Genomic DNA, 26,959 nt, shown 5'->3' with positions numbered 1-26,959 from the left:
ATTATTCTGAGTGTTATTTTTAGTCAAATCATTATTACTTTTCAGCAAATAAATGTTGCTGAGTGAAGTAATTACATAATTATTTTTTGCCTACCTCCTTCATGTATGTATAACCAATATTTATGCAGTGCTGGGGGGAGGTTCTTATGGGTCATAACATTGTAACATAGCATGTTTCCATGGGACTAGATATTTTTGGCTAATTAGTTTAGTTTATACAGCTTGGTTTTGTATTTCATAGCTCAGTAGGGCACCCTAATTGAATAAGGTTATACAAACATGAACCCACATGTTCAGGTGGTTTGCGTGGCACATATCCTGGAGGGAGAAATTTTTCAGTTTATACTGCTGCATATCAGCAGCACCATCTTTACATAAATACACAACATAACAATTCCCTATAACATGGAGAAGATCTCTAAGTATCTTCAACTTTTCTATAGTACCATAACAGGGGTCTGTGAGCAGTTTGTTCAAAAGCAGGAATCTTCAGTTTTTGCATCACAGTTGATGCACAAGTCATTCTGCTCTCATTTTCTCTGTTTTCCGTTTTCCATCTCTCCATTATGCCATTTGTTCTGTATTTAGTGATACTCCACCTTACTTTTGCACATTTCACTTTGGTGAATCACTCTGTTGGCAGAATACACGCGTGTGAGAACATATAGAGAAATCTAATTTTTTGTCTCCCCTCTCCCCCAGACGTTTGCATATATGTATTTGCATTTTAGGATCCAAACTAGTTTCTCACGCGTGGTTTGGTTTTGGGTGAGGATCTCTGTCACTGGTCAGACTAATGCTGTTGTGATTTATGAGAGATGTGATACAGGAGTGCTTTGTGTCTTCACTTGGGTTTGGTATTTTAATTTTGAGCACTTTGCTGTTTTGATTGAAATGACACCAAAAGTTGGGTGTTCTTGTCTGTAAATTGGTTGAATCGGTGGCATGATCATAATTCTGCTCTGTAGCTGTTCATGTTGGAGTTCCCATGACCACAGATTTTGTTAGCAGGACTGTAGTTATAGGGTTTCCTTTAATTAATTTTATGACCCAATTGACATAATTATCTGTTAAACCTGGGCCCCAAACTTCACTCCCATCTAGTACAATGCATTAGCATTTTTCTGCTGAATTGTTAGCAGTGAAATGAACTTATTTATGCTTTCAGTACTGTGGTACAGCAGACAGACATAGCTTTTTCTACTAATGCTTTTGTACTTCATCTGAAACTCCCTGATGCATTTCTTAAGGTGCTGGGATATCTATAAATTAGGATGTGTTAACTGTGTGTTCATCTTGATTGTTTTGGTCCATGTTATGTTGCTACTTAACTATACCCAAGGCTAGATACAATCAAAGATTTCCTTCTGTGTATGAAGAACATGCTAGGCCAGGGCTACTCAATACACGGCCTGTGGGCCATATGCAGCCCACAGCTCGTTTGTTTGCGGCCCACAATGTGGTTTGGGTTTACATGGGGCTCAACACATGACCCGCAGATGGGAGCCAAAACAAAAAAGGAGATAATAGAATGGTCTTCTGTTGATATGCATTTTAGTAGTTAAATTCCTGGACTGCTTGCTCATTAAAAGTGCTGTCATATGGGTGGAAATCGGGTAAATATTGCATTTTATTAATATAATCAGAGCTGATTTAAATGGGGCCTGTGTGTTGTATTGTCTTGCCTTAATCTTGTATTCATGCCCATCAGTGTGAAAGAAGCTATATGGATATATTTGCATATATATTTGCATGTTTATGCAACCACACTTAAGACAGAACATAAGAACAGCTGTACTGGGTCAGACCAAAGGTCCATCTAGCCCAGTATCCTGTCTGCTGACAGTGGCCAATGCCAGATGCCCCAGAGGGAGGGAACACAAAAGGGAATCATCACATGATCCTTCCCCTGTCATCCTCCTCTAGGGAAACAGAGGCTAGGGACACCATTTCTACTCATCCTGGCTAATAGCTATTAATGGACCTAACCTCCATGAATCTATCTAGCTCTTTTTTGAATCCTGTTAAAGTTCTAGCCTTCATCACATCCTCCGGCAAGGAGTTTCCTTTTGTTTGTTTTAAACCTGCTGCCTATTAATTTCATTTGGCGACCCCCTAGTTCTTTTATTGTGGAAATAAGTAAAAAACTTTTTCTTATTCACTTTTTCCATACCAGTCATGATTTTATAGGCCTCTATCATATCCCCCTGTAGTCTCCTCTTTTTTAAGCTTAAAAAGTCCAAGTCTTTTTAATCTCTCTTCATATGGGACCTGTTCCAAACCCCTAATAGTTTTTGTTGCCCTTTTCGGAACCTTTTCCAATGCCCATATATCTTTGTGTGGCCCTCGGCATGTGCTGTGAGTATCATTGTGGCCTGCGGGGCTTCCAAAGTTGAATAGCCCTGTGCTAGACCTTAACTCCTGCACTAAAGCGTTTGTCACACCTTTTAGCTTATACTGGGGCTTAAGTAGCTTTTAGCACAGAAAGGCATCATGTGATCCAAGAAAAGGTGTTTGTCTAGTTAGCAGAGATATATAAAAGCATCTAATGCTGTGCAGATATGGAAAAGACAAGGAGAGATCTGAGAAAGAAAACTTAACTGTAAGATAATTATTTCTCTGGAATCTGTATACAATAATACTAAATGAATACACCAATAGAATGTGTGTTAGTAGCAGGGATTTGTTTATGCTTTCACATCTCTTGGTTATCACTTTGAAGTAGTGCAATGAGAAGCCAGAATCTCGGTGCACAGACTCCCCATTTTCTGGTTTTACAAGCCAGAAAGAAATCAGGCATCTGTACTGAACTATCTGCTACCATAACAGAATGGAATTTCATCTCCACATACTTAGTAACAAGTTTGGTACTGTACCAATAGTTAGCATTCTCTTACAGTCACTGCTGATGTACCAACTCATAGCAGTGCTGAATCCGCATCCCTGAAAACAATGTCTCCTCTTAATCAGTGACCGAAAGCACTGCCTCCACAGGCAGATTCTACATAGAGAAGGATTAGGGTAGTCTAAGAGCAACAGTGTCCACTTCTAAGCAAACATTTTTAAATGAACTAAAAATCACTAACCTTTAACTTTTGGAGCACTGGGTTTGACGTAGTGGGGGTACCTTGTGTGACGTAGTGGGGGTACCTTGCTAGGGCTGTGGCGACCTCTGCTGTCTGTAGCAAGACCCAGCAGGGAAGGGGGGAGTCATTATGCAAAGGTGGCTCCAAACTGGTCTGACCAGCCACCCCCCATGGGGAGAAACAAAGGAAGGTGGAAGGCTGCCCTGGCTGGGGGCAGGGCTGGAGGAGAGGTGGTTAGTTGCTGTCTGGAAAGCAGGGGAGAAGGAGCTGGGGAGGGGGCTGGGACTCCCCCATCTCAAGGGGGGCACTGAGGCCTCTTAGCCCCAGTTCCTGTAACCAGATGACATCTGTGCTGTGCTATATACTGGAGATGCAATAAACTACCTCCATTCTACTGGCTGGGGGAGTGTGTTCGTGCCATTTGGGGGTGCAGGAGATGGGGGACCCCAGCGTGCCGTCACACTGGGTTCAAATGAGTTCAATGCTCTTGAGTCTCCACAAAACCATCACATAATTTGGCATGACTGGCAGACTCTGCTAAGAAGAAGGGATAAAGGAGGTAGAAAGTGAACATAAATAAACCTGAATGTCAGGATCACAAATACAAATTCAGACTTGAATATCAGAACTTTTGCACAGCCCTAACATAACAAGACCCAAATATTAGAATAGACTTGAGGACTCACCTTAGACTGAGGCCTTATCTTCACTACCACAACAATACATAATGTAGTGCATCAGGTGAAGATAGGCTGTGTTGACAGGAGACTGCTCTCCTGTCGACATAATTACTCCACCTTAGTGAGAAGCAGAACTTAAGCTATGGCAGCAGGAAAGCATCACATAGCACCGCTTTAAGTCATAACTTACATTGCTCAGGGGAGTGAGCTTTTTTACATCCCTGGGTGACATAAGTTACATCACGGTAAGCAGTAGCATAGACAAGCCCTCAGTAGGTGGGCATCATACCGAAAGAGTAGCACTGAAATAGCAACGAAACTACCATGATCAGTTCCAAACACTGCTTCTACATAAGCAGAGTGTGTGCTGTTCCCACAAGATGTGTCCCTGTTAAGATGCAATCAGGTGTAGCATGCAGCTGTGAGTTTCAAACGTGCCCGAGAACTTTCTGATGCCAGCAGCATTTTTTAAAGCCCTGCTTCAGCTGGTGCAGTGAATTTGGGAGTGTAACTGAGACCCAAGGGTTATCTGTCCTTGAGGGTATGTCTACACTGCATGCTTATTTTGAAGTAAGCAATTCCGGAATAGTTATTCAAAAATAGCACATCTACACTGCAGGGAAGCCTCAAAATTAGTCTGAGGCAGCGTTCCCTAATGTAGATGTGCTACTTCGATTTAGAGCCCTAGGAGGCGCTGGGAAGGAATAATTTAGAATGGCCCTGGCGAGGGGCAATTTCAAAATAGCGGCATTGGAGCATCTACACACACCTTATTTTGAAATAGCTATTTTGAAATAGGCATTATTCCTCATAGAATGAGGTTTACAGATTTTGGAATAAGCTGTTATTTCGAAATAACAGAATAGCTGTGTAGATGGTCACATTGTTATTTCAAAATAATACTAGTTAATTATCTCAAAATAACAGTGCAGTGTAGACACACCCTTATTGAGTGGTAACAAGGGCTCCCCCCTTTTGTATGAGGGAGCTACAGAGAAGTCCCTGCCAACAGAGTACCTGGTTCATGCCCACTATCAGTCCTCTTCCTTCACAAACATGAAATTCACAGTGCAAAAATATAATTTTAAAATCCTCTAAAATGGAAGACTGGGGATAGATGGGAAAAACAAAAAGTTAGAAGAAAGAGATAAGAAATGGGAGAGAGAGAGAAAGTAAAGAAAGGCAACCCATTTGTCATTTATGTTCTCACTTGCTTTTTGGTGGCCATTTTTTAGGTCTTGACCCTGACATCTTTATGTGAATACTTCCACTGAAGTCCAATAGGCTATTTTTGCAGGATCAGTCTCTTAGCTTTTATGGAATACTCCTCTTCCATAGGGATACATTATATCATCTCTGGCATAATTTCTATTGCTATTTTTTGTCCAATTCCAAACTTGGCAACAGTGTAGGAATTCTTTGAGCTACAATCCTACACAAGAGTGCCTATGCAACAATACACGGTCATTTCAAAATGAGAAAAGAACTGAAAAAAGATGCACCCCTTTTCACATCATAGCTACCAAATGAAGATTCTACTTCAGCGGTGGCCAACCCATTAGAGACAAAGAGCCAAAATAGCAGTGGATAGAGTGCAAAGAGCCACGTACCAGGAGGGAGGGATTTGTTGAGAGAGAGAAAAAAAAAGATGCGCTGGGGGAAAATAGGTGCCGGTGCACTGTCCTGGGGCGTACCATCACAAAAAAAAAAAAGCACTGGGAAGGGGTGAGAGGTGCAAGCTCTGGGAGGGAATTTGCGTGCAGGAGGAAGTAGAGAAAAGGATGCTGGCTCAGGGAGGAGGCTCCAGGCTGGAGAGTGTTGGGATCAGGAGGAGGGTTAGGGTACTGAGCAAGCCACAGGCTTGTGGATGTGAGGGTGCAGGAGTTTGGGCTGGGGTATATGAGGGGCTCAGGGCAGGGAGGCTGGGAGTATGATGGGCACAGATTTGCAGTGTGTGGATGGTGCAGGAGTGTTGTGCCAGAAGACTGGGGATGTGAGAGGATCAGGGCGGGGGTTCCAGTGTATGATTGGCTCAGGTTTGGAGTCTGGGGGGTGGGTGCAGGAGTGTTATGATGCTGCGGCCAGATGGGGGCTTGGCCCCAATTGGCCAGGCTTCATTTTTAAATAAAATATTATGTCAAACACAAAATGTTTCAGCGTTGTCTTTATTTATGAGAGGCGCAGGGAACATGTTTTGAGTAAGGGGTCACTGACCCACAGAAAAGTCAGTCAGGGCCACACAAGTGAGATGCAAAAAAACAACCCCTTCAGAACCCCCCAAGCCTCACTAATGTGGCCCCAACTGTGCTGATGAGGGTAGGGAACAGGGTGCTGGGGCAGGGGACAGGGTGCCAGTGGGTGCCGGGGCAAGGTACTTGTGGGGGTTTGAGGGGGTGGAGGGGACAGGGACCGGTACCTGGGGATCCTGCAGCTGTGCACCAAGGCCTAGGAAGTGCACGGGCTGCTCCCCCATCCCCCAAACAGCAGTGTGGTACCTGAAACGCTGGTCCATCGCATGCCTGATGCCTTCCTGCATTGGGGGGGGGGGAGGGAGGGAGGAGGAGTCCCGGACCACGCCAGCAATAAATGCTCGGGCAGCATGTGCCTTGCCCCTCCACTCCCCATGGCAACATGTGCTGACCGGGCAGCTGGAGCCAGCGCACTGGGGACTTTATTCTCCCCTGCTGCCTTCCTGCATGGGGGGAGGAAGAGGGAGTCCTGGACAGGTAGTGTGCACTGCTGTGGGGAGTGGAGGAACAAGGTGCATGCTGCCCGAGTGGTTGGAGCTGGCACAATCCAGGACTCCCCTCTCCCCGCCCAACTCCCCCGCACCCAGGAAGGCAGCAGGGGAATGAAGTCCCCAGTGCGCCAGCTCCAGCTGCCTGGGCAGTGCGTGCCTTGCTCCTCCGCTCCCCACTGCAGCGTGCACCATCCGAGCAGCTGGAGCCAGTGCGCTGGGGACTTCATTCCCCTGCTGCCTTCCTGTGCTGGGGAAGGGGAAGTCTCAGACTGCGTCAATCCCAAACACTAGGGCAGCACACGCCTTGCTCCTCCACTCCCCACAGCAGTGCGCACTGCCAGAGCCGGCACAGTCCTGGACCCCCATCACCTCCCCGCGCACAGGAAGGCAGAAGGGGAACAAAGTCCGCAGCATGCAACGGACCCGTGTTTTAGGTACCGCACCAGCTGGTGGCAGTGGGGGCGAGGGAGAACAGCCCGTGTACTTCCGGGACCTGGCACACAGTGCAGAACTCCCTCCCATCCCGCAGGAAGCCCGCGCTACCTCCGTTGTTCCTGAAGGTAGCATCAGTGCGACGTTCATCTTGGGGGCAGCATCGATGAGCACAGGCGGGCCATTGGGGGAGATGCAGGGAGGCTTCTCGAGCCACACTTTTGGGGGTGAACAGCCGTATGCGGCTCACAGGTTGGCCACCCCTGTTCTACTTATAGTATACATACTTTAAAAGCAGGAGCCAGGTTTCTGTGTATATTTGTACAGCTAAAGCCCTGTATGGATACAAAATTTGTATCTACATATGCAAAAATGATCTGTGGATATCGAATCCACATCCACGAATGTGGACATAAAGTAGATACCCACAGATTTGCAGTGTTCTAGATACAAAATTTGTATCTGTAACTGCAAAAATGAGCCACTGATATCTGTATCCACATCTGCCAATGCAGATACCAGAGGAGGATTTGCAGGGCTCTACGTACACCACTTAGCACAAACAGGTCTGAATTCTGAATGGAGTCGCTGGATATTACAGTAATATCAATATTAAAAAGCTTAAGTATAGCTGTCACGGTCAGTAATGCCTACAATAACAATGAGACAAAGATTTCAAGGAGGTAGGATTAAGTTTTTTAAATAAATACTAAATGCAGCATCAGCTGTAGGATACAGATATTTTCAGTTGTAAATAGTTAACTACAAGAGAAAAGCAAGTTTATGAAGGACAGAGAAAAATGGGTGTCTAAAGAAGAGGTCCCCTGTGCACCTCCTCAAGACTGTATTGAGCAGTCCTCAGCCAGCTGGGAGCGGGGGATGTAAGGGGGTGAAAGGGTCTAAACAAACAAAACTATAGCAAAGCCACACAAGGTGGGCAAGGTAATACCTTTTATTGGACCAACTTCTGCTGGTGAAAGAGATAAGCTTTCAAGCTACCCAGAGCTTTTCTTCATATTGTAACTATACACAGATCCTACTCCTGTTCCCATTGAAGTCAATGGCAAAGCACAGTAAATCCAGTCAGCCCCATAGCTCAGCTCATATACACACACCATAAGCTTTGTGAACAACAGCTTTTATAATCTAAATAAATGTCTTTTGTGGTTAAATATGTAATAAACATAGGGAACCAACATGTGTTAAATTGTGTAATTGTTTTAATTATACATCTTCTTTTATGTCTCTATAAAGATTTGGCTTGTTTTGTGTCCAGTGATATATATGTATTTAGGCCAGGTGGTTTAATCCATAGATTGGCTAGGTAGCTATTGTACTGAAGGTGCTGCATTTCAAGGGGCACCATGTCTAGGAGAAATATCGCTATAGGAAAAAACTGTTCAGTTGAAAAGCACTGCAGTCAGACATCCCCAGAGTGGTTGCTGCAGGAAAAAATCATTTACACAGAAGACTCTGTACCCTAGGATTGAGGAAGGAAACTTCTGTCAGTAGAAAAGTTCCCCACCTTAGCAAGGGGGAAAGGAAGAGAAGCTGGGGAGAAGAAAAGTAATAAGCAATGAGAGTTTATCCCTAGCAACAGGGAATAAAATAAAATGAGGGACACTTGCTGATTTGAGAGCTAAGGCACCATAAAAACTCTGCCTAGAGGACCAGTAAATCTAGGGTCATATAGTATAGGGCAGTATTAACCCATTTTTCCTGGGGTTTCATTCCTGGGCCCTCAAGTAATGCATTTTGCTTTTGGCGAAAGAATGGAAATACCTCTACTGCTAGCTGTGAATTCCCTAGTGATACCTCTGCTTAGTTTCTAAAAGTGGCACCTTTTGGCATATATTTCACTTTTCAATACAACTTCTGGAACTTAACTGTCATTGTCATCAGATGCTGTAAACAAAGCAAAGAGTTGACAGAGAAGAAATCTAATTTTACTAATCTAATGGACATATTAGTCTAATGGATATGATTTTGCTAATTTAATGGACACATTTGAAATTAATTCACTATCTACTAATATTTGAGGGAGTTTGTGAGTCTGTCCATGTGTCTCTCTCTTCAAGAACTCCTCACAACTTAAAAGCAAAATAAGGATTTGGTTGTGCCAGGAAAATAGGATGTGCCTGGAATGGGATTGCTTCTCAGAAAGCCATTCAGAAAGAGACAGCATCACCAGGGGCTGGTAAAAGGGGCTGACTGGGGAAACACCTCTTCCCGCCCCGTCTGGAACTGCCCCATCCTTGAGCCTCCCCCCACCCTCAGGTGCCTTTCGGAAGGTCAGGGGGGCTGTAGCCCTCCCCCCCCAATTCATGCAGGAACATTGTTGACTGTTCTCCTTCATCAGGGAGCGAGGGATGAGTGCACAGTTTGTTCCATTCCTCACTCTGGTGGAGGACCACAGGGGGCAGACAAACCTGGACCTGCTCCAGCTTAGGGACATGCACCCCTCCCCCAGCTGTGCCCCCTGGAGCTGCAGTGGCCATGGAGAAGCGCTCCACACCTGGTCCCATGCTACTGCGGTCAGAGAGGGCTAGGGTTGTCCTCTCTACCTGGGGCAGCCTGCATATTGAACTCCTCATCCCCAGAGCAATGATTTAAATGATTCCAAAAAACAAAAATTGAGTTAAGGACCCGAGTGATGCCAGGTAAATCTTCTAGTAGTCTATGAGGGTATGTCTACACTGCCACCCTAGTTCGAACTAGGGTGGCTAATGTAGGCATTCGAAGTTGCAAATGAAGCCCGGGATTTAAATATCCCGGGCTTCATTTGCATCTTGCCGGGCGCCGCCATTTTTAAATCCCCCTTAGTGTGGACTCCGTGCCCGCGGCTACACGCGGCACGGAGTAGGTAGTTTGAATTAGGCTCTCTAATTCGAACTACCGTTACTCCTCGTGGAACGAGGTGTACCGGTAGTTCGAATTAGAGAGCCTAATTCGAACTACCTACTCCGTGCCGCGTGTAGCCGCGGGCACGGAGTCCACACTAAGGGGGATTTAAAAATGGCGGCGCCCGGCAAGATGCAAATGAAGCCCGGGATATTTAAATCCCGGGCTTCATTTGCAACTTCGAATGCCTACATTAGCCACCCTAGTTCGAACTAGGGTGGCAGTGTAGACATACCATAAGAGATTATTGCTTTAAAAATGGGTATATGAAAGATGCATTATGATCTGTAAAAAGAAAGCAGATTCTCTCAGAAATGAATGGCAAATAATTCATTGCCTGAGTTATCACTTCTCCGTCAAAAAGTATATGAAGAAACTGTATAACTCATTTAGACAGCAATCATCATGGAATTATGCTAGCCTTTTATGCAGGTGATGAAACAGCTAAATTCCCTGACGGTGAGTTATTCCTTTTATCACTGACAGTGCTGTCAAAAGAATCAACAAGGCTATGGACATGGAAAACAAGGGCGTCTTCAAATTCAAGCAATAAACACACGTTTTATGTTTATTTTAATATCTATCATTTAAGTTTTAAAATTTAAATTACCGTGATGTTAAACATGGCCAGGGACCTACATGATTAATTAAAATTCAGTATTTAATTTTTGTAAGTAGGCTTTCTTCCAGGACCTTTGGACTTCTGCTTCAACTCTCTCTGTCCTAGTCCCTCTTGTAACTAAACACGTTTCTTCCAGACCCGACAAAGTGTGTTTAAAATATTGGGTTTTTTATTACAATTTATAATTCAATCATTGGAGGTGGATTTTCTCTGTCTCTCTCCATAATTACAGTAATAAACTGGTATAGTAAATCAGTTATTTTTGTTGCAACTTTATATTGCTGGAGAGGGCATACTTTATAAGTCAGAATATATGTGGTTAGAAATTTCTTTGCACAGCTTGGCTAATTTAGAAAAACCTAGTGAACGTAAAATTATACTAATTCTTTTGTATAGTTAAAAAGTTTTTATTGTAAAAACCGAACATACTAAGGATCAGTCAAGGCAATATGCCTGATTTCAATTTGAGCAGAATTCCAGTTAATAATGTCATACACATAAACCCTCTCTTAACAGTTCATAATGTTAAACTGAAGACAGGATTGCTAAAGAACTGTTATTTTTTTCTTCCTATTAAATCAGCATTACAGACTTTCAACAGATGTCTTTAATAGACATTGTTATTAAAAAGAATATTATATAAAATATATTTAGACCATTTCTCCATTACTGCTGCTACCACTAAGAGAAAAGTTTCTCTAGTATCTTCAAATTATTAAATTTATGTCTAATGAGAAAAAACAACTCTGGATATTATCAACCTATAGCAATGCTCATACCGCTGCTACAGTTAAGATTTTGTCAGTGCTTCCATTATACGGTAAACCTGTACACTGAAGACTTTAGAGACTGGCTGTAAAAACACACTACTTAAAAGGTTTCAGCCTAGGAGCAAATTCTTTGTAAAATGGTGGGGAAGGGGGCAAATCCAGCTGTTTTTTAAGTTCTAAGACTGCCAAAAGATATGTAGTCTGGTTTCAGGTTCTTTTCTGAATTCTCATAACTCAAAAACATTATATTTTAAGGCAAAGTTTACATGCTATTAGTCAGTAATATGGATTTGTACCTTTTGGAATCTGGAAAAATGCCAATAAGAATTGGATGGTTAAAAACTGCCAAATATGTCAATGTTGATTAAAATTAGATACTTATATTCATATGTAGATATATTTTGTCAATAGGTCATCAGACTTTCAAAGGTGTTCAAGCAGCCACAGGTCTATTGATTTCAGTGGGATATACAGTTGTTCACCATCTCTCCAAGTCAGTCTTTAATTGGGAAAATTCAGGTACCTCAGGTCTCTACCAGGTCCTCTGTGCCTTATTTTCCCATCTTTATAATGTCTCTTGCTCATAGAGGTATTGTGAGGATAAAAGAAATTAAAGATCATAGGGGCTCCCGCATATGGTAGTGATGGGGGCCATAAGTAACATACAGCGATGCATTTGATTGATTGATTTTTTTACCCCCTAGCAGCACTATAAGAAATAGGCCCTGAACAACTGCTTACAGCTTGGTAGCTGTTTTAATCTTTGCCTTGAAGATCTGAAGATGTTTCCAGCTGCTTCAAAGTGCATCATGGCTCCAAGTACCTTGACCCAACTTCAAAGCACCACTGCATAAATTGTTGGTACAATATATGAGCTCTAAAAGGACTGCTGCTATGTATTGTGAAAATCTTTAGGGAAATGTTCACAATACTTTTATTGACACAATATGTATTCCAGCTGTAGGCCCTTAAGAAACACTGAAAAGAACTGTCTTCAAGGGGCACCGCTAAGAGTGGTAGGACAAAATTTAGACCTGCTGCTTTTGTTTTGTTTTGTGGTCACGTGTACTTGCAGTAACACAGCACCTGAGGTTTGTGGTTGGTGGGTCACCCAGCTGAGATTGTAGCTTTGCTATCATCTTTGGTTTTAGATAACAGAATTTCAGACTGAGGATGACTTTTTTAAAAGTGATTATAAATAAGGTTGCACTTGATAACAGTGTGGCCAAGTTTTATGCAGTCCCATAAAAACTTGCAAACTATTTTAAGTGCTCTGTAGCTACTATCCTTTATAATTGGTGACGGCTTGTGGAAATATAAAAATACTGTCTCTATGGACATGCTCTGATTATTACTATCACTAACACTATACTATTTACCAATGAAGATACAGATTATTAGATGAAAGAAGACCTCTTTGAAAGGGAGCAGGAAATAAAGGAAAGAATGGAGCTTGCCCAAAAGACCAAGCTATTGATGATCTCTGCATGTGAAGAAACAACAAGCTGAAGTAAAGACAAAAAAGCCAATTACAATAAGGCTATTCCTCAACTATAAATTCTACACAAACAGAGGGCCCATTCAGACATCTCCATGGCATGTCTCAATGGCACAGTAAGATAATCCTGGTAATCATAAATATAAGGACAGCATTTATTTTCATAAATCATTAAGATATGTCCATATGCTAATATTATGCATGTTACCAGATTCTCAACCTGACCTTCAAAATGTTTGTCTTGAAGTAAGCAGTTAGGAGGTGGAGGGTTGGTCAGAACTCGATCTCCTAGTCTGGCATTGTCTTCTTCTGTTGTCAAACTGCCTTTGCACGCATGATTTAAAGATGGGGGTCTGTACCTCTGATTGAAACTTCTTCCCTGTTTACATTTTACTGCAGGGACATGAATACCAAGCATCTTCAAGGTAGTGTGCAAGTGCTTTAGGAAGTGCAGAGAGGCATCTGAGGTGTTGGCAAAGAGTTCGGATCCCTGAAAGGGGAAATCTTTGACCATGGCCTGGACCTCACATGTAAAACCAGACATATGTAGCCAAGGTGACTCTCTCATCACCACTGCTGTCTCACAAGATTGGGAAGCAGTGTCAGAAACATCACCCACGGCTTGAAGGGCCATGCATGTTATCAAGGTGCCCTCATTAATACTGGCCCTGAATTGGACTCTTGTCCTCAGGTAGAATCTCAATAAAATGTGTCATTTATTCGAAGATGTGGTATATATACCGGCCCGCATGGCTGCATAATCTGATACTCATAGTTGTGGAGACACAGAGGAATATGTCTTACTCCCCATGAGGTCGAGGAGATTCCATTTTCTCTCATAGGGGGTGGTTCTAGTTGAAGCCCATTTGGTTCACTTTATCTACGACTATGGAATTAGGGGTCAGATGTGAGAATAAGAAGTCAGCACCTTGGGGCGCAACATAATATTTTCAGTCTGACCTTTAGCAGATTGATGGTATGGTAGCTGCTGTCTGCCAGAGCACTTGGGCTGGGTCCATGGGGAAAAGATTTCATGTGCTCCCCCACCCACAGACCAATCAGGATCTGTGGGCAAGGAAACATGGAAGTGTCCTGGTCCCATCCCTTCCAAGTGGCCCAGGGCCACTTCAAAAATTTCTGAAGTGGCCCCTAGTCAAAAATTATTGCCCATCCTGGTGCTAGAAGCAGGCATACTGTCGGTGCTGAATAATGGGATGGTTGGCACAAACGTCACTCTTTGCTCCTCAGCTGTTGTTAACGGGAGCTGTGCAGATGGAATTGAAGATGGTGGTATTGCAGCTACCTGTGGTGCTGATGGCACCAACTGAACAGCAGGTAGCGGTTGCTTCTGTCTTCTTGATACTGGAGGTGGCATGGGTGCCGACAGTGTGGTGTGTGATTTAGGATTTTTCGGTGCCGATGGAATGTTCCTGTATTGAGTTTTCAACTTGGCCTTTTTGGGTGCTGAGTCAGAGGTGGACGGTGCCAACTTTGACTTAGACTTGTCCAGTGCCCTGTCAGCTGCCTTTGCAAGGTCCTAGGACCTCGGGAGCTATGAGATGATGATGGTCCTGGTGCCTGCCTGCCTGTCTGTCTGTCCTGGGCCCTAGACTGGGTTGGTGCAGGGGTCTGCCCCTATTTTTTTTGAGGGGGAGTCACCTTTGCTCAAAGAATAAGACCTCTTCCTGGATGGGTCTAGGGAAGAGTCTCGAGCAGTGGAGGCAGATGGGGCTGCCTTTTCGGAATTAGCTGCTGGGAAGGGATGCCGAGGTGGAGGAGACTGCTCCAGGTTGGAGGCTGGCCTTGCTGTACTTTCCAGGGAGATCAACTTCAGTTGTAGCTCCCTGGCATTCTATGTCCGGGCTGTCAGCTGCTTGCAACGCTGTTACTGAGCTGTGGCATGTGCCTGGCCCAGGCACCAGACACACTGTGAATGCCCGTCCAACACAGGAATAGAGAGCCAACAGGAGAAGGAAACGTTTAAAGCCTGGGGAACCCAGCATCCCAGGGAGGAGGATTATTAGAGCAGAAAAACGTGGTCTTAACTGACAAAAATAGAATAAACTTAAAAAAAAAAAACAACGAACACTAACTGATTAACTATCAACTATAACAACTCAGACTAACAGGTCACTATGCTACACTTTGCTACTATAAAACACAATTCTATGTTGGAGAACAAAGTGGTTCCGACTGATGCCAGTAGCGGCAGAGAAGGAGCTGAGGGGATGGTTGCTGCACATGCATAGTAGCAGCAACACGCATGACACCTGCTCCATGTGTGTAGCCTACCAGAGAGCACTGCTACTAAAAATCTCCAACTAGGTGTGCAGCAGTGCTCAGACACCTAAAGTGGAGTACCCACAGAGACACTCCTCGAAGAACTGGAGGTTACTTTAGTACAATTCATGCTGATCACTCACCCATCTTTTCTCCATTATGCTCCCTGCTCTGAGTGTGATCAGGAGGAAGGTGTGTGAGCTGGCTCTTTGGGTTTATGCCTACTGAGGACTTCCTGTGTCAGGGTTTTCTTTTACATAGGGTTAGCATAGGTTACCACTTGAGTAGCACAAAGGGAACAAATTCAGGATTTTGTTCCATTATTTCTCCAGAAGAATAACTAATGGACATCCATGCAAGATTTATGTAAATTAAAATGTGCAGATTTTATCATTTGCTAAAATGGTCAGACATATGACACAATCCTGTCTTGTGATCTGATCCCCAAACTGAATTAACTACTTGATACCTTGTCGTCAACTCTGGGAAAGTAATTTTGATGCCTCCAGCTGACAATATATTTCAGTCACTCCATCGGGATAAAAATGAAATCTGTGAGGTCCACAAAGCAAGTTCATCTAAACTATTCATACAGAACAGCACGATACCAGCTGAAAGAGCTACTGATATGGTAAAATAACATGGATTAATCAGACTGGTCACAACCTAGGAGATTTCAGTTTGGATGATTCTCTTGAAGTACTATGGCTGGGAAATAAAATTCTTTGGCCTTAGTCAGAGCTCTGAGGTACAGGTTGGATCTCCCTGGTCTGGCACCCTCCAGACCTGACTGGTCATAGATGAGGGATTTTGCCAGACCAGGGAAGGTCATTTCTGACCCTGCTGTCGCCCACTCCCCGCCTGCTGCCCCACTGGGCTTCCCAGCTCCTCTGGGCAGCCCAGCTAAGCCACGCATCAGGCTTCCCGGCACTCCTCTTCACCGCTGAGCCGCATGCCAGGCTTCCTGGCTTCCAGCCCCCTCCTTGGTAGTGCGGCAGCTTCCCAGTTCCCCCCACCCTTCCCCCTGAAGTTCAGCTGGGCCATGCACCCAGCTCCTAACCTCCCCCCTCCCTGCAGCGCACCGGGCTCCCACCTCCCCACCTTGCAGCACACCAGGACTCCCTGATCTTGGAACATCCATGGACCTGTCAGATCAGGGATATGCTGCTGGACCAGAGAGTCCAGGTTTATAGGAAGAGCAAATATACATAAACCTGCACAGAATATTATTAAGCTTCTATTGTCCACTCAGATATTTGGATTCCAACATGAGCCCTCCTCCTCGCCCCCCGTCCATCCCCCCAGCTGCTTCAAGACCATGGTTGACCCATGTTTGCCTCAGAGGCCAGGGAGTTGATGGCTGCCTTTAACAGCTGAGAATATCCATGGAAAAGATGTTTCATCTCAATCAACAGCTAGTTAGTGGTCTCAACCTCTGGACTACTGTACCCCTTTCAGCAGTTTGATTTGTCATCTTGGGGTACAAGTTTCACTTCACTTAAAAACGACTCTCTTACAAAATAAGACAAAAAGTGTCACAGCACAGTTACTGAAAAATTGCTTATTTCTCATTATTACCATATAATTATAAAATAAATCAATTGGTATATAAATATTGTGCTTACATTTCAGTGTATAGTATATAAAGTAATATAAATAAGTCATCGTTGCAATGAACTTTTAGTATGTATTGACTTTGCTAGTGCTTTTTATGTAGCCTGTTGCAAAACTAGGCAAATATCTAGATGAGTTGATGTGTGCCCCTGGAAGACCTCTGTGTACTCCCAGAGGTACATTAAGAATCACTGTGCTAGAACAATAAATAGATCAGAATCTTGCAAAACTCTGGTTCTGGCTGAATTGTGCTTAGGTCCTTTTGTGTTCAAATCAAAATCTGTGATGAAGTTGAGGTGGTGATGAGGATCCAGGATCAAACAAACAAACCTGTTTGGATGAGCCCATGTGAAAAAAATCAAAATAGCTGCATTTTGCACAGCTCTATTTATAACTGTGCAATTTTTAATGGAAAGGCCAAAAATAGTCATTGCAATATGTCAGCCTGATGCAGTTTCTCTCTCTCCAAAAGGCTTAACGTCAGTTTAAACTTTTATTTTATGCAGAGTAGTAGGAAAACCCAAAAAGAATAGTTTTTCAGGTGGATTCAGATGCTTGTTTTTTAGTTTCAATCCTTAGTGACAGTAGTTCCTGGCATTTGAACGTGGACTCTGCCTCATCTGACTTCATTTAGGGCATACATATGTTATGTCAAGGGACTTTCACAAACATGTAATGACTCAACAAGGGAGCTAGTTCAAGTGGGGGATAATTAGACTTCCATCCTCCCCTTCATTCTGTGCCACTGTTTTTACTCTCTACATCTCCATTGTACCCTTAAGAACAGCAGATCTGCAGCCAAGCACTGCACACTCCCCACAGCCAGCAACTTCCTCTGAAGCTGCAATACATAATTACAACCAGCTGCTAAGGGTTGCTGGAGAGCAGTACAAACAGCATCCTCATACCCAGAGACTGAGAGACAACTCCCAGGCTTTGCTACAGTGGATAAGCCGAAGGAAGCTCACGCATCCTTGCTTAAAAGAGAGCAACAATTCCTTCTGTTTCCTGTAACCACAGAGGTGTTAAGAAGACAGGGAATGACTGACCCCTCTCTTTTCCCTGCCTTCTCCTTTGCCCATTTGCTCAAATGAAAGAAAGCCTCCTACCATGGCTCTTGCTGACCCACTACTTCGTTGCTCTGAGTCTGCTCTAAAACACACAGTTGTTCCTTCTTAATGACTGACAGGAGGCACTGCCCATGCGGGAGCAGACTCAGTCATGCAGCGGGATAAGTGATAGTGACAGCAGTAGGAGATTAACTCCTTTTAAATCACGTTCATTGGCTCCTGTGAGCCTTATCTTCAGTGCAAGGCCCTTGTTGCCAGTCTTGAAAGTTCCCTCCAAGGCCTCTCAGTTACTGGGCTCTTGAACTCTTACATACACACAAAACTCACGCATTTTTCAAATATTACATTTTTTGCAAATACCGGTTCATTTTTTTGCATTGTTTGAAACAAGAAAGTTTTAGAGCTTTAAGAAATCATACAGATCATTAAATGTGATTTATCCACCAATAGTAAGTTATCAGACTCACATCCCCCATCCTACCCCCAGTGAGTGAGAGAAGCCACAGCTTTAATGTGGGAGGACAGGGTGAGATTTTTTTAAAGGCACTCAAGGGAGCTGGAAGGCAAATTCCCTGTGATACAGGCAGCACCGATGGCTGACTTTAACATTTGCACTCTGAGACGAAAATCTCATAGCATTCACAAACTAGGGATGTAATTAAGTAACCGTGTAACCGCTGAAAATGTCAGTGGTTCTAAGCCAGCACCCCGTGCACACCAGTTCCTGCCTGCCCCTATGCGCTGCTGCCTCTGTATCAAAGGCAGCAACACAGGATTGCAGGCGATTCCCCAAGATCCAGTGCATGCCAGGAGCTGGCTTAAAAGCTCCTGTGTGTGTCAGGATCCTACGTTTAACCGTGAATGTTAAAAGATGAATCCAGGCTCATTGATTAACTGGGCAGAGGTTGGACCTCCCTAGGGACTTGAGCTGACCCAGACCAGGGTATTTGCTGGACCAGGGGATGTCAGTGCTCCTGGGCTCCTCTCCCTTGGGCTGCCTGCCCTGCCACTGGCCCCACTAAAGCTGGCCCAGCATGGCTCCCCACCTTGCTGCCTGCCTGCTGCTTCAGGATCTCCTGAGTTCCCCAGTGGGAACCACTTGGCCACTGCTGCCACCGCAGGTACTTCAGCTGGGGCCACCCTCCCCTGCTACTAAGGCCGCCCTGCTGCCACTGGGAATTCTGCCGCCCACTTCTGCCAGCCTCGCTTCAGCTGGAGAGTTCCCCAGCAGGGGCTGCCTGGTCATCCCCCAGTCCTGCTGCCATCGGGGGTTTCCTGGCCAGGACAGCCTGGCCACAGGCAACCCAGCTGCAGCCAGGGATTCCCTGGCCCATGGCCCTGCTGATGCCAGAAGTTCCCTGGCCCAGCCTCGGCTCCCCAGCCTCTGCGTTATTCAGGGCCCTTTGGTCCACAGGTGTTGCTGGACCACAGATGTTACCAGACCAGAGAGTCCTGGATTTGGGAAGTTAAACCTGTACTATCACATCCCTATCACAAACATTAATACATTCAGTCTCCTGGCATTAGCATGAGGCAAAGATTCCACTTTACAATTAGGAAAAGAGAGACACAGAGACAATTGATTTCCCCAAAAAAATCACAGCAGAAATCGGTGACAGGGGTGGGGAAAAAAACCCAAATCTTATATCTTTATCATGAGACCATCCTTTCTTCGAGATAACTAATATTTTGCTCTTTACCACTACATACTGACTTTACAATTAATCTAATGGTGAGAAGCACCATAAGAGTAAGCTAGGCTGTTTATCCGTGTGACTGGCTTTGTCAGGTTGAAATAAGCACTGGTGGTCTCGGTTTATTAAAAAACTATACTTAATATGGAATTGTAGGGCATATCTAGATAGATTTTTTTTATGGCTTAAGAACCAGTATACAAAAAATTGCATTGCTATTTTACAGGACAACTCCCTGGTGACACTGGGCACAGCAGGGGTCAGGGAGGTATCAGCAGTGTCATGCCTCCTTAACTGACCTTTGGCTAGTGCTCCAGAAGCAGCAAAGCCAGGAATAGCATACAAAGCATCACATTCACGCTTGGCTGATACAACAAAAGATGAAATTCTGTTGTGTCTATTGCATGTGTGTGAAAATTGTTAAAAATATTGGGTGAAATTCTTCAAAAACGCCTTACGGGTACGACTATGTTGCAATAAAAAGCCTGCAGCACTGAGTCTCATAGCCTGGGTCAGGGTTGTCCATATCCATACAAAGAATATGCAGTTACATATGGCATCTAAAAATTTGGGGCACCACTTGGGTCTTTACCTCTCTCCACTTGCCTCTTGCAATCCCTGTTCTGTGGCTCTGCTTCCTCCAGAGAGGATCTTGTTAACTTAAAAGTGAAAAGCCTGCCAGACCTATTAGCAGAACACTGAACCCATGAAAGAGCCATTCAAGTGGTAATGAAGCCATTTAACAGGCATTTGCCAACCTCAGGTATATACTGTCAGCGTCTATATTTATTGTGCTTGTCTACAGGACCTTAGTTTAAAATTTGTTTTAAAATGTTTCAGTGGTGTGCTGCTGAAGATTATAAAATCTTATCTCTACAAAAATCATCCTCCCCCCAGCTGCCAACAGGTATAGGAACTAGGGTTGTAAAAAACTGTTTAAAAACGTAACCATGTAACCGCTAAAAATCCTAGTGGTATAAAGCTTTATATTGTCGAGCCTACAGTGCAACCAGTTCCACAGGAGTGGGACCAGTAGCCGGGAACTGGTGTACGCCAGAAGCTAGCTGTGTTGTGGGCTCTGAAGTATAACTTTATACTGCAGAGCCCACAACTCAACCCGGGAGCCAGCATGTGATTGTAACAGAAACTGTGTTTATTGGTTAACCATTTAAATGGTTACACTTTTACATCCCTAATAGTGGCACCAGTTTAACAGTACTACATAGGGCCCCATAGATCTTAAGTGCAGCCCTGGCCTGGGTCTATTGCACAGGTCTCATGAGGAGTGGATTGTGGGGCTAAAAACTGCAGCGTAGCTTTTGGGCTCTGAACCCCTCCCACTTTGTGATCTCAGAGCCAAGGTTCCATATGAGCCCAAACATCTAGGCTGCATCTAGACTGGCAAGTTTTTCCGCAAAAGCAAGTGCTTTTGCGGAAAAATTTGCCAGTTGTCTACACTGGCCGCTTGAATTTCCACAAGAACACTGACGATCTCATGTAAGATTGTCAGTGTTCTTGCGGAAATGCTATGCTGCTCCTGTTCGGGCAAAAGCCCTCTTGCGCAAATGCTTTTGCGCAAGAGGGCCAGTATAGACAACGCGGTATTGTTTTGCGCAAAAAAGCCACGATTGTGAAAATGGCGATTGGGGCTTTCTTGCGCAAAACTGCATCTAGATTGGCACGGATGCTTTTCCGCAAAAAGTGCTTTTGTGGAAAAGCGTCCATGCCAATCTAGATGCTCTTTTCCGCAAATGCTTTTAATGGAAAACTTTTCCATTAGAAGCATTTGCGGAAAATCATGCCAATCTAGATGTAGCCCTACAGAGCAATTTTTAGTCTTGCAGCCCGAGCCCCACAAACTCAATTCAGCTGACATGGGCCAGCCACAACGGTGCCTCATGTCTTTTATTGCACAGCAGATGTACTCTAAGCAATTTAGGAGCATAAACCCAGTTTTCAGAAGCCACCTGGAGATGTAGAGAAGAGCCAAGACTTAGATATATTAAAAACATATGGAAAAATCATTGCCACAAGGTTGTGTTGGTTACCAATAACATAGCGAGAAAGTTCCTTGGTTAACTCTATAGGCCTGATTTCCCATTGGGTTGCACTTTGTGCTGTCATTCACAACAGACCAAAGTGGATATAAAATGCTACCATTTTGATTTGGGACCATTTTAAACTCACTTTGGACAGCAGAATGGAGGGCAATGGTGAATTGGACCACATAGGTATAAATGAGATAGCTAACTACACTGCCCATTTCCTTCCACTGCTTTTTTAGTTCTGAAATTTATTTCTTTAACAGTGTACTATTGATGACCAATTCACATTTCCATTTCTCTAGCCATCAATGTTGAATTCATGCATCCCAATAAATAAATGAAATGTTTCTAACAGAATTCCAAAGCTTTACTTTTTGGTTTTAGCAGCTCATTTGACTCTTTATTTTTGGGTAGTTTGCAATTCCCAGTGACATTAGTTATGCAATTTTTAGCAGACTTTTTTGTAGGCTTCTAATAATTAACAAGCTTACCATGCCACGTAAAAGTACTTTTGAATCTCTATGCTGTCACCTATCTAATTTTGGTAAAATACCAACAAGGGTGCAAGTTTGAAGAATCTCATCACTTAGAATCCCTGTCTGTAGCAGCAGATTACTACTGATCTATATTATATTTTTTCTGAATAAATCTGCAAAATGATTCTATTATATCAGCCTTAGAAGATAATATTTTTCTATTCAGGGTCATTAAGTAATGAATATAAGGCTGTGACAATCACAGTAGGTCTATTTTAGTCAAGGTCCCGTTATTTGTTTTCTGTTATATTGTCTCTATGTTTCTTTAGCTGAGTAGTAACCTTGGTGGTTCTTGTGGTCATCTGACATGAAAACTATTTTCCAGTTACATGTATGCAGGCTGAATTTAATTTAATCTTTTCTTTTTACACATCTTTACCTACTTTATTTCAATGTGGAACAAAGGGACCAATCTTGTTACCAATGAAATCGACAGCAATACACCTAGAACTGGACCTGCAACCAGCATACAGGCAGTCCCCGGGTTACGTACAAGATAGGGACTGTAGGTTTGTTCTTAAGTTGAATCTGTATGCAAGTCGGAACTGGCGTCCAGATTCAGCCGCTGCTGAAACTGACTGCCAGTTCTGACTTACATACAGATTCAACTTAAGAACCCCAAGCGTCCCCAAGTCAGCTGCTGCTGAAACTGATCAGCGGCTGATTCCAGGAAACCTGGGGCAGAGCAACTCTGCCTCGGGCTTCCTGTAATCAGCGCTGGTCAGTTTCAGCAGCGGCTGACTTGGGGATGCCTGGGGCAGAGCAGCTGGGGTGCTGCTGGGTTGCTCCAGTAGCACCGCTACTCGGCACTACTGGACCAACCCAGCAGCACCCCAGCTGCTCTGCCCCAGGCGTCCTGATTCAGCCGCTGCTGAAACTGACCAGCAGCGGCTGAATCAGGACGCCTGGGGCAGAGCAGCTGGGGTGCTGCCGGGTTGGTCCAGTAGTGCCCAGAGCGGCGCTGCAGGACCAACCGGCAGCGCCCCAGCTGCTCTGCCCCAGGGTCCACAACAAAAGCCTGGTCTGCTGGGGGGGGGGCACACTAGCTGTGCCCCCCCCCAGCAGACCAGGGACACGGGGAGCAAAGCCGCAGCGGCAGCGAGGTGCCGCGCCTCTGAGGCTTTGCTCTGGCAAAGCCTCAGAGGCGCGAGACCCCACCGCAGCTGCTGCTTCGCTCCCGGTGTCCCTGGTCTGCTGGAGACGGTCCCCAGCAGACCAGGGGCACCGGGAGCGAAGCCGCAGCAGCAGCGGGTTCCCGCACTTCTGAGGCTTTGCTCTGGCAAAGCCTCAGAGGCGCGGGAACCCGACGCCGCTGTGACTTTGCTCCCGGTGTCTCTGGTCTGCTGGGGATGGTCTCCAGCAGACCAGGGGCACCGGGAGCAGCTTTTCTCGCTCCGGAGGTCGAGGTGGCGGATCGCTGCCTGCGAGCTCCGGGGCGAGAAAGCCCTGTTTGTAAGTGCAGATCCGACATAAGTCGGATCCGCATAAGTCGGGGACTGCCTGTACATGTCTCTTTTTGTCTTCTGTTATATAAAAACAAATTCTCTTAACCTAACCTTTTAAAGAAAGCATGATATAGGCTGTAGGACTTCAGTTTTAAAAATAAAATAGTTCTTTCAAGATTTGCACATGTACCAGCAAGTCTCTCCAGAGAGTCTGAAGTAAAAACTGATGGATGTTTTTAGAGGCCCCTAGAAAAAAGGTATTTTATTTCAACAAAGATTATGTGATCACAAAATCCAACCTTCATACATTTTGTATCATTATACTAGAGAAAGAGAAATACAGTTATGATTTTTGGAGGCCCAACTGTTAAGAACTTTTTACAGCTGATGGAATTTTAAAAAGCCAGAAATCTTCCAAAAGCTTTCCAGTACTTTTCTTATCATCTTAGTGTGTTTACTGAAGAAAGAGTCCACAACGTGAACATTAAAATGAACTTTATTTGGAAACATGGCCATGTAAAAAATGGATTACCTACCTCACAGAACTGTGTTTGTCCCTATGCGCATTCATTGTCATTTTTGCTTTAGCTTCACTGATCAAAATGAACTTTTACTACTTTTGAGTGGAGTAGTCAGCACAATGGTATGGAAGTGTGAGCTGGATTCTTTAACTTCTTTTGCATCATGAGGAGAACATGATTCTAAGTTCTGATTTCAGAATCATTATTAGTGCCATGTATGAGCCAGAAAAAAAAAAAAAAAAACCCATCCCGACTGTCTGATTCTAGACTGAGTTTACAAGGCTGGCAATACAGAAAACAATCTTTCACTTGTAAACTGACTAAATTTGAGTTACAGAGATAAGGTGGGTGAGGTATTATCTTTTATTGGATCAACTTCTCTTGGTGAGAAAGACAAGCTTTCAAACTTACACAGAGTTCTTCCTCTTTGTGTTAGCTTGCAAGCTTATGTTGGTCCAATAAAATATATTACACCTCACCTACCTTGTCTCTCTGATATTCTGGGACCAACATGGCTATAATAACATGGCATAAAGATCTGACTTATAAGTCATGAGAGACAATAAACATGGAGTCCAGTGATGCCGCTTTTACAAACTCCTTTTTTCAGGGCAGATCCTCGGTTTAATGGGGACAAATTTTACAAAAATCACTTCCAACATGGAAGTTCAAAGAAAAATAAGAAAAATGGTTAGTGGCCTGGAGGGACAGAATAGTGAGGAAAGAATAAAAGAGCTAAACATCTATAGCTGTACTGACAAAGGAATAAGGTGTGGAGAAAAGAACACAGCCTATTCGAGGGGGTCAATATCAAGAAATGACCAGATTTATTTAGAATGGTACAAGGCGATAAATCTAGGGGAAATTAAATGTATTTAAGAAAAGACAAATTTAGGTTAAACATCAGGAAAATATTTCTTATAGCATGATGCGTTAGGCTGTGGAATATTTGCCTAGGGGAAGAGATGGAAGCCTCATCCCTAGAGGCATTTAAAACTGCAATGCAAAAAAAAAAGCACTCAAATGTCTGGTAAGGAATAGTCCTACATTAGCAAGGAGATGGATGAGATGATCTAATTGGTCTTTTCTAGCTCTGTTTTACATGATTCAATAATAATTCTGCTGGACAATTCTGATTTCAAATACAAATGTCTATCACCAAAGGAAATGTGCTCAACTAAATAATCCATTTCAGAAAGAAAAAAGTTTTCCTATTTTGATGGAACGTTTGTAGATATTAAATGAGGAGTACAATGGCACATAGCATAATCAGCTGTTAAGAGGTTAGCTAAAATAAAATAAATTTTAATGTCAGACTTCTGTTTTCCCCCCAGCAAAGATACCAGATGATAGAATCTACAAAACAATAATTCTTTGGAGATATATTACATGAAGCCTAGAAAATGCTGTTTCACTTGTGATAAACTGTGCCTGGATTTGATCCCTGGTTTGGATAGAAAGTAGCAACTAACTAACCCTATGAGAAATCATGACGGGGCAGATCTCCTTGTAAGGTCCCTATTCTGAAACTCTTGGTCATACTGAGTAGCACTTGTGCCAGTAATTCCTCTTACTACATGTAGAAAATGACTTATCTAAGTGCTATTCAAAGTGAGCGAAGGTTGAAGGATTGGGCTGGATAAGTGCTGTACTAGAAAAACAGAAGTAGTCTCCTAAATAGACATCTACGAAATACTGATGATGTTTGTTAGCCTGGGCCTATGTCTGGACCACAGAGATTCAGTAGTGTTCAGCTCTTCTCCACCTTCTATGGATTCCTTCTGCTCTATTTGGAGCTCACCTGCTATCTGTGTAAAGTGAGCAAGTGTTAGCAGTGTTACTTCATATAATTCCAATTTGTAAATGCTTTATTTCTTAAAGAATGGATCTGCATATCAATTAACCCAGTTCATGATCCTGTTGAATGGATTTCCATCTAGCATGTCACTGCTGAATCTACTGTAGATTCAGAAACTTGACTACAGAAACAGGAATACAGAGCCTTTTACATCCCAGTCACCAGCAGAAAGAGATAGGCAAATACTGTAGACATTAAATCAAACACAACTGCAAATTCATTTCAATAGTATCTGCCCCACTTTTGTGTCAGGGAACTTTGGAATATTCACTGAATATTCCAAACATATGCGTGAACTTCTATTTGCACAAGTACTTACACTTGAAGTGTTCCCCTGGTCATTTTGAATGCTCCATGTGGTTTGGGAGTCATCTAATTAGGAACAAAAAACAATGACTTAAATTGACTTAAATGACCAACTACACAGCATGAGTAGTAAATACACAAATAACTCACAAACAGCAAACATTTGAGTAAATTGTTCTCTGTGAATAGCTCACCCTGTTTGTGTGTGGAACTTTATTAACTTGGAGTTAAGAAGGAAGACACTCTCTCACCTCACCAACAAAAAATCTTCAAGAAATTATTGGAATTTTCTTAAAAGCTTATACATTTTAAGTATTCAAATTACAAAGCTTAGAAATTTTATTAAAATATGTAAAAGTGAAGTTAACTTAATTCTGCTCCTTTTACAGGAAATGAAATGCCACAACTTTAGAACTATTTGTACACCATTGTTCCCCAAAATAAAAGTGTAATTCAACTATATAATGTTATTATATCGATAGAAAACGTACTCAATACTTTTAAATCTAAAAATAAAAGCAGAAATAAAACTTTAAAAAAAAATGCTAAGAATCATATCTAAACTGAGAACTGGATTTCAAAGGATCTGGATTCTTTTTATGTAGTAAAGAGTTTTCTGCCTTTCAGCAGCACAGAGAACTCTGTGCTGATTAAGCCATGTTCCATAGGCATGGAGATAAAGCTGTTTTATTGTTAATCAAATGCTACCAATTTACAGGTGTAGTGGTTCCTAAGTGTGCTGTGCCTTTAATACATGTGCACTTTTCATACTGTATTTTAAAAATTAGGAGATAAACTTATGTGTGAGAAATTAGCTATGCTGAATCCACAAGAGACTTGTTCCCTGCTTCTGCAACCAGT

General features: G+C 43.4%; 2 long non-coding RNA genes across 2 annotated transcripts in view; one reads left to right on the top strand and one right to left on the bottom strand.

Moving 5' to 3' along the window:
* The window catches only part of LOC112544305 (uncharacterized), a 92,823-nt gene that overhangs the window by 2,973 nt on the left and 62,891 nt on the right, over positions 1–26,959 (bottom strand). The window contains exon 5 of the long non-coding RNA XR_012904130.1: positions 26,112–26,164. This is a non-coding gene — a long non-coding RNA (uncharacterized LOC112544305). The remainder of the gene's footprint in view (positions 1–26,111; positions 26,165–26,959) is intronic.
* LOC142829583 (uncharacterized) overlaps positions 1–26,959 on the top strand; it is a 93,772-nt gene that overhangs the window by 16,139 nt on the left and 50,674 nt on the right. The gene's annotated exons all lie outside the window — the stretch shown is intronic.

Source organism: Pelodiscus sinensis, chromosome 5 (genome assembly GCF_049634645.1).
Source record: "Pelodiscus sinensis isolate JC-2024 chromosome 5, ASM4963464v1, whole genome shotgun sequence".
Taxonomy (NCBI): Eukaryota; Metazoa; Chordata; order Testudines; family Trionychidae; genus Pelodiscus; species Pelodiscus sinensis.
The sequence above is the reverse complement of the archived record's forward strand: the minus strand, read 5'-3'. Positions and strand labels throughout refer to the sequence as shown.